The sequence below is a fragment of the Otolemur garnettii genome, unplaced genomic scaffold (genome assembly GCF_000181295.1).
Source record: "Otolemur garnettii isolate 467f Iridium unplaced genomic scaffold, OtoGar3 scaffold00030, whole genome shotgun sequence".
Classification (NCBI taxonomy): Eukaryota; Metazoa; Chordata; class Mammalia; order Primates; family Galagidae; genus Otolemur; species Otolemur garnettii.
Window position 1 is genome coordinate 12,725,934 of NW_003852425.1, and position 7,319 is coordinate 12,733,252.

Consider the following 7,319-nt stretch of genomic DNA (forward strand, 5'->3'; position numbering starts at 1 on the left):
GAATCAATGCTGTTTTCCTCATAACATTTTTCAAATTGAATGTGTTTTTTTAATTCTTTGCCCTCCTGATTGTTTAACAAATATCATGAGCTGGGATCCAGTTCATGTTGATCCCTGATGTTCCAGAAATATTGAATTCAGATCCTTGAAATCTCATAATATTCTTGCTCAGAATTACCTGCCATTCGCCCCCAATCTTTATACTCAATGATAATCATATTCCATAAGACATAATTTGTTGAAGCTTATGCAGACTTTTCCACCATCCTTTTGAGTGAAATTTGGTTTTGATTTGCTGTCAAGAATTATGAATTTTCTCAACAATTCAGCCTTCCACAGTGTCATGGATATTGGTAGAGAATGGGGGATCCTGGGCCCAAACCTTGATTCCCACGGGGTAATATGCACAGCTGGGGAGTACTACTGAGTGGATTGTGTCACCATAGAAGAGCCTGTCTCCCAGGGTGGCTGAGTCTTTTATCACTGACAGTAAGAATGGCCTTTGCTTTACAGAGAGATACCCTCTATTTTGTAAGGACATTTTCTATGCAAAGTTCCTTGAAAGGACAGTGGATGCCTCATTTACAATACGTGCAGGAATCATGAGAGATCCTTGAGAATTATTTCCCAACATTGACTTTATTTCCTCATCAAAAAATAGAGCTTGATTTGTGAGTTTGTTATTTGGAGAGTCTTAAGATAGAACCTACGTTCAAAGTTCCCGACTAGGAAGGCTGAAAATATCTTGTTTGAATGCTGACTTTGCAATTTTATCAGTAAGACAGATAACTGAATTTTGGAGTAATTTTCAGGTTGTTGACATAAGGATGGTGTAATAACATGAAATATGTCAGAGTAAGGCATTCTTAAAGCCTTATAATATGAGGTCTCTGAGGCAAAAGACCCTGTTCATAAAAATAATTACATCATGCTCTTATTTTTCAAAATGAGCACCAATTTCATAGAATATCTGAATACTTTTGTGGAAGAAAATAATGTTGTTCTCTCTCTCTTTTTTTTTTTTTCAGAGTTAGTACTTAGCAAATGATCTATAATTATTTTCCTAAAATATTGACTGTGAAACTTCTGTTTTACTTACCAAAAATGTTTATCCATTCTTTTCGTTTGTTTTTGTTTTTGTTTTTTGGCTGGGGCTGGCTTTGAACCCACCATCTCTGGCATATGGAGCCAGTGTCCTACTCCTTGAGCCACAGGTGCCACCCTCTCCATTCTTTTTAAAGCTAACTTGTGCACAGATACTCAGCCTTTGTCATTAATTTCAATGGATTTCCTCAATGTTTCATTTTAGTAAGAAGAACTTGATGTGAAGACTGCTTTAGATTTAGAAATAATCACCAGCTTGTGAATCCACTTTCAGTCTTTAATAAACAGAGGTCCTTCAAATCCATCACTACATCCCGTGACTTAAACACTTAGAACTCAAAATTTACCAGGAGGAAGAAGAAGTTTCGTCATCTGCATTCTAAAGGACAGTAACATCAAGCAAATTTCTTTCCAGGCAAATCTGTAGCATAATTATTTCTTTTGTATTTTTTTACTTTTTTACTTCATCATATTCGGGGATACACATGTTTTTATGCTTTGTTTTTGTACAGATTGAGTCAAAATTCTGTGTGCCCTTCACTCAGTGTGCACTGTACCTAAGAGGTGTGAATTTACCCACGCTCCCTTGCTCCACCCCCACTTCATCATTACAGAGATTTACTTATTTCCGTCTGTTCACTTAAAAGTGTTGATCAATGACTTCCAACTTTGTATTGACTTCAGGTGTTTGTTTCTCCATCCTTCTGATGTTTCACTTAGAAGAATGGCTTCCAGTTCCATCCGGGTTGTCACAGAAGATACTAGATTGCCCTTTTTATGACTGAGTAATACTCCATAGTTCGCATTTGCCCCGTTTTATTCACCCATTTGCATGTTGACAGGCAGTTGGGTCGTTTTTGTGTCTTAGTGATTGTGGATTGTACTGCTAAAAGCATTTAAGTGCAGGTGTCCATTTCATAACATGGCTTTTTTCACAGGAGGACTGTTGAATCAAGTGGTAATTGTATTTTAAGTTATTCCAGGTATGTCCAGACAGTTTTCCGTAGAGGTTGAACTAGTTTCAGTCCCACCAACAGTGAACGAATGTTCTTTTCTCTCTGCATCCATGCCAGCATCTGATGTTTTGAGTTTTTTAACACTGGCCGTTCTCAAGGAAATTAGATGCTATCTCCCTGGATGTCTCCAGTCCCCTTCACTCTCTCTGTTTGTGGCAGCAACGGTGAATGCTGCAACGCAGCGTCTTGCTGGGACCGCAGTGCTGGTGCAGACTTCACAGGCGCTGGTAACACAGGCATGATCTCCCCGCAGCCTCCACGAGTTTTCCTCCCTTCCCGCATAAAGCCGATAATTGAATCGTCTGCTTACTCCCAGCATTTTACAGTAGTGACACAGAAATTAGAGCTAAGTTTCTTTAACAAGTTTATAAAGCTTACAGATGTATGAAGAACTATTCTGGTAGTATTTGAGAAAAGCAATTAGATTAAAAAAAAGACAGTAAGGTACATTGTAAACATTATGATTATAAATGTCACAGTATTGCCATAATTACTGATAGTTTTATAAAAAAAATTAAATCCAGTTTTTCAGGAATATGAAAATATCTTCAGAAACATGGTTAGGGTCTTTCTCTGCTTCCTCCAGCCCACTGAAACACTGCCAAGCTCGCTTCATGCGGGGCTGTGTGCCCTTTCCTGAGAGTCGCTTCTGCACTCTCCAGCCACACCCACACCTCCTGTCCAGAGGGTGGGACAAACGGGGGACAGGCCCTCCACGCTCCTGTAGCCCCAGGCTCGAGGCACCTGCTGGTCTTTCAGCATCAGTGTGGGGATCACTCTACTGTCTGCACCTCAACTTTGAGTTGTCTGTGCTGGAGGCCTGCACAGTCCCACTGCCGACTGTCCAGCCGGTCAGAGCCAAGGTCACCTCAACGACCAGCTTGTGGGAAACCTCATTGCCAGCAGCCTGGTTAAACAGGTCGATAAAGTTTACAAGTATCTTTGCAGGTTTTCTTTTCTCATCTTCTAATTTTTCTGCTAGTTGTTCTATCTTTGTTTTGGCAGTTGTTCTAAACAGCATGGTGCCGTGTCTGTTGGCTTCAGAGTACACTCCGATGTCCACCCCTCGGCCACGTGGAGCCAGAGCAGACTGGCACCCTCCTCACACACACACTTTCCACAGCCCTGGCATTTAAACCTTCTCCAGGCTGCTACAGCAGGTGCTGATGGGCACTGCTCCCTCGTGTCCCCCAGCGGTGAATTGTCAGCCTCACGGTAGTGGACAGTAATTCTGTCTGCATCTCCGTCCCAGGGACAGCGTCTTTTCCTGGACGTCATACCCATTCCCTGTGAAGGCTGCTGGTGTCTCTTCACAAAGTCGCCCCGCACGTGTGACTGAGCTTCCCCTTGGTCCCATCGCTGACCAGCTGCAGCGACAGCGCCTGAGCCACGCTGGGCTCCGTCTCACACGTCAGGGCGCCCCGTGTTTATATAGGCGACCTCAAGTGACCCGTGCTCGTGGCCACCCGGAGGCCTGTTTGGCAAGTTGCAGAAAAGCCCTGGAGAATGTCTGGTAGAACCCTTGTGCGGTGGCCTTTACAAGCGGCACCCCTGTGTCAGACAGAACACCACAGAGGGCAGCCAGGGTGTGGTCAGCACGCCTGTTTCCTAAAAGCAATTGGATCCGTAGCTCCGCCAGAGATGCCCCTTCCCGCAGTACTGGGGACCCCAGTGGGTCCCAGAGGGTCCTGGAGGGCGGGTGTGGTGGGTGGGGCTTCCCATCCTGCACCACGCCCCCAAGCAGGCATGCCCTGGATGGCCCCTCCCCAGGGCCCGCCCCATCCAACCCCCCCCCACCAGCCACACCCCACGCCATGCCCAGGTCTGGCGCCACGCCACCCACCCGGTGCATTGGCCCCTTTGGTTGTTCCGTGGGTTGTGCAGATTGTTAATTTGATCAGATCCCATTTATTTATTTTTGTCATTGCTGTCATTGCTTTGGGGGTCTGCTTCATGAATTATTTGCCAAGGCCATTATCTATAAAAGTTTCTCCAACATTTTCTTCTAGTATTTTAATGGTTTTCTCTCTCAGGTGTAAGTCTTTTATGCATTGGGAGTTTGTTTTGGTGAGTGACAAGAGGTGTGGATCCCGTTTCAATCTTCCACTCGTGGCAGTACAACTTCCCATCATCATTTAGTCCATAGGGATTCTTCTCCCCAGTGTACGCCATACTCTGCTTTGTCAAAGATCAGATGGCAACGTAAGGATGGTTGGACACCTGGGTTTTCTGTTCTGATCCTGTTCTGTGTCTCTGTTCTTGTGCCAGTACCATGCTGTTTTGGTTATTATAACCTCTCAGTGTAGGCTAAAGTCTGCTGAGCTGATGCCTCCCGCTTTGCTCTTATTCTGTAAGGTTGCCTTGGCTATTTGGAGTCTTTTCTGGTTCCAAAGGAAGCATAGAACTATTTTTTTCTAGATCTGCAAAAAATGGCTTTGTGGTTTAATGGGAATTGCATTGAATCTGTAAATCACATTGGCTAGTACAGCCATTTTAGCAATATTGATTCTGCTGATCCCTGAGCATGGTGTGTTTGTCCATCTGTTTACAATGTTGATTCTGCTGATCCATGAGCATGATGTGTTTTTCCATCTGTCCACATCCTCAGGAATTCCTTTACTCTGAGTCTCATACTTGTACAGAGAGAAGTCTTTCAGCTCTTTTGTTAAATATATTCCAGCATAATTCTTTAAAATATGTAAAATAATTTTTGTTTGTCAATGTTACTGGTCATGTAGAATTACAGTATGTACAATTGGGTAGTAAACTGTAATACTTAAACATATTGTCTTTGACTTACCATTTATATTCTTTTAAAAATGTCTATATGAAGCAGTGATTCAAGAAGTACAAACTATTTTCAACCTGCCTCTGTATTTGCATGCATCATTAAACCACAAAACTTCCTACTGGGAAATATAAATCGCCTACCAGCAAATACCATAGCATAGAAAAGAGTAATTGTTCTGAGTTCAATTTTAGTGTCTAACTGGTGTGTGTATTATTTATTTAGCAGGCTCATTAGGAAAGGCATGGGGCAAGAAGACATCGCTGTCATTTGACTTTTAATCAGCAAATATTTATTAAGAACCTACTATGAAGAGACCACTTTGTAAGATGCACACAATGACAGATTTCCTGGAAATACAAGGGAATTTAAGTTGCTAGGCTTGTTGTTTGGGGACCCTTGCCTGTCCATGAAGCTACATAAAGCCCTGGTAGTGGCTTAGCTAGGGGCTCACTTGGTCACACCATTTTTATAAAATTAGCTGAGGTAAGACTGCTATCTGGTTTTTCATTCTGATTTCCACTCGGTAAAGACTGCTCTTGTGTTCCACTCTGATTTCCTGTCCACCGTACTTCTTCTGATTGGTGACACTATAATGGTCAGTGATATTTTGGAATCCAACTAAAGCATAAGTTTAAGTAATACTTTGTCACTTCCATATAGAGTCATTGCTCTCTGTCTCCATATAGAAACAGTTTTCTGGGAAACGTCTTCCAACCTGTATCAACTTCCCAAACTTCAGGCTACAAAAGACATAGAGTACAAGGTGATATCTTAATATGAACACCTTCATTGGTATATTGTGTGCATTTGAGCAATGTCAGGTAAATATATCGTAAATACCTGGTGTCGAAATTTTATCTGGTTTTGTGTGTGTGTGTGTGTGTGTGTGTGTTTTGATACTCTTATATTTATCATCTTTTTAATATTTAAAATGTATATATTTTTTAATAATAATTTTACATTTGTTGCATATAAACCTGGATTGTAACTGACTAAAAATACAAGCATCAGCCAAAAAAGAGTCACACTTTAGCCATGCTGGAGCTTAACATCTAAAATATATCATAGAAAGAAATAAAATATTGGGTGGTGCCTGTGGCTCAAAGGAGTAGGGTGCCTGCCCCATATGCCAGAGGTGGCAGTTCAAACCCAGCCCTGGCCAAAAACAAGAAAGAAGAGAGAGAGAGAGAGAGAGAAAGAAAATATCCCACAAATCTATTTAACATTTTTGGAGGAATAACTGTAGCAGGTGAGTCCTGTGCGGTGCAGTGAACACTTGCCCTGGGTCATCTCTTTACCTGGAGGCTGGTGTCTCCTTTCTGCTTTTCAAAAGGAAGCTCAGTTTTGAAAATTAATTAATTGAAAACATTCTGAATAAAAAAGATGCCAGAGACTTTAAGATTTAAACTCCCAGCTGTTTGATTGTTTCTTTGTTCTGAGATTTTAGCAAGTGAAGGAATGAAGGATGCTTCAGTTTGTTTCTCTTTTCTGGAATCAACTCTTTACTCTCTGAAGCCACAGGGGATAGTTTCGGTTCTCCCACTCACTACCTTTTCAACATAAGTGTCTTACTTAACATTGCATATCTCCGTTTTCTGAATTGTGACACAGAAAACAGAATGCTGCCCTCATGTTGCTGTGATGACTAACTGAATTAGTGTCATCAAAGATGTCCACCAGTGAGTCCTGCTCAACCGCTCAGCACGTGGGCATCTTTGATCCCAATGACACAAATTCCAGGTGGCATTTTATTGTTGTTTTTATTTATAAATATCCTCAAAAGAATTTATTTCAAATTTAAATACACTTACTTTTGGGGTAATAAAACTTATAGCTCAGAAGAATGGTCAAATGAAATGACATTTCCTTTTTGCCACTTAGAACATATTTTTTTTTAATTAAATGATACCTGTGTACATTAATGCAATCATGGGGTACAGTGTGGTGCTTTCATATACAATTTGAAATATTTTCATCAAACTGGTTAACATAGACTTTATGTCAATTTTCTTAGTTATTGTGTTAAGACATTTATACTCTACCTTTAGAAAGATTCATATAATTGCTAAAAAAAAAAAAAAAGAGCAATTGGAATGATACAGAGAAGATTAGCATGGCCCCTGCGCAACGATGACATGTAGATTCATGAAGGATCCATATTAAAAAAAAAAAAAAAAGAACAGAACAAAATACAAAAAAGATGCACTTAAGGATTAACATTATAAATATACTAGTGCTTTAATATTTAGTGGAATAAATTAAAGAGTACATGTACTATACAAACAACAAAATCTTGTAGACATTTGTTATGGCATTGTTCTTTCTTCCACCCTAATAATTATTTTAATTAAAATTAAATTTTAAAATAAATATATATGAGACTTTTTCTAAGTTTATAAATGAGTACA

The 7,319-nt window shown here is 40.6% G+C and overlaps 1 non-coding gene across 1 annotated transcript; it reads left to right on the forward strand.

Moving 5' to 3' along the window:
- The first annotated feature begins 6,973 nt into the window (after nucleotides 1–6,973).
- On the forward strand, nucleotides 6,974–7,076 carry LOC111725045. The gene has a single exon (XR_002773210.1). It is a non-coding gene; the product is annotated as a U6 spliceosomal RNA (small nuclear RNA).
- Nucleotides 7,077–7,319: the final 243 nt, after the last annotated feature.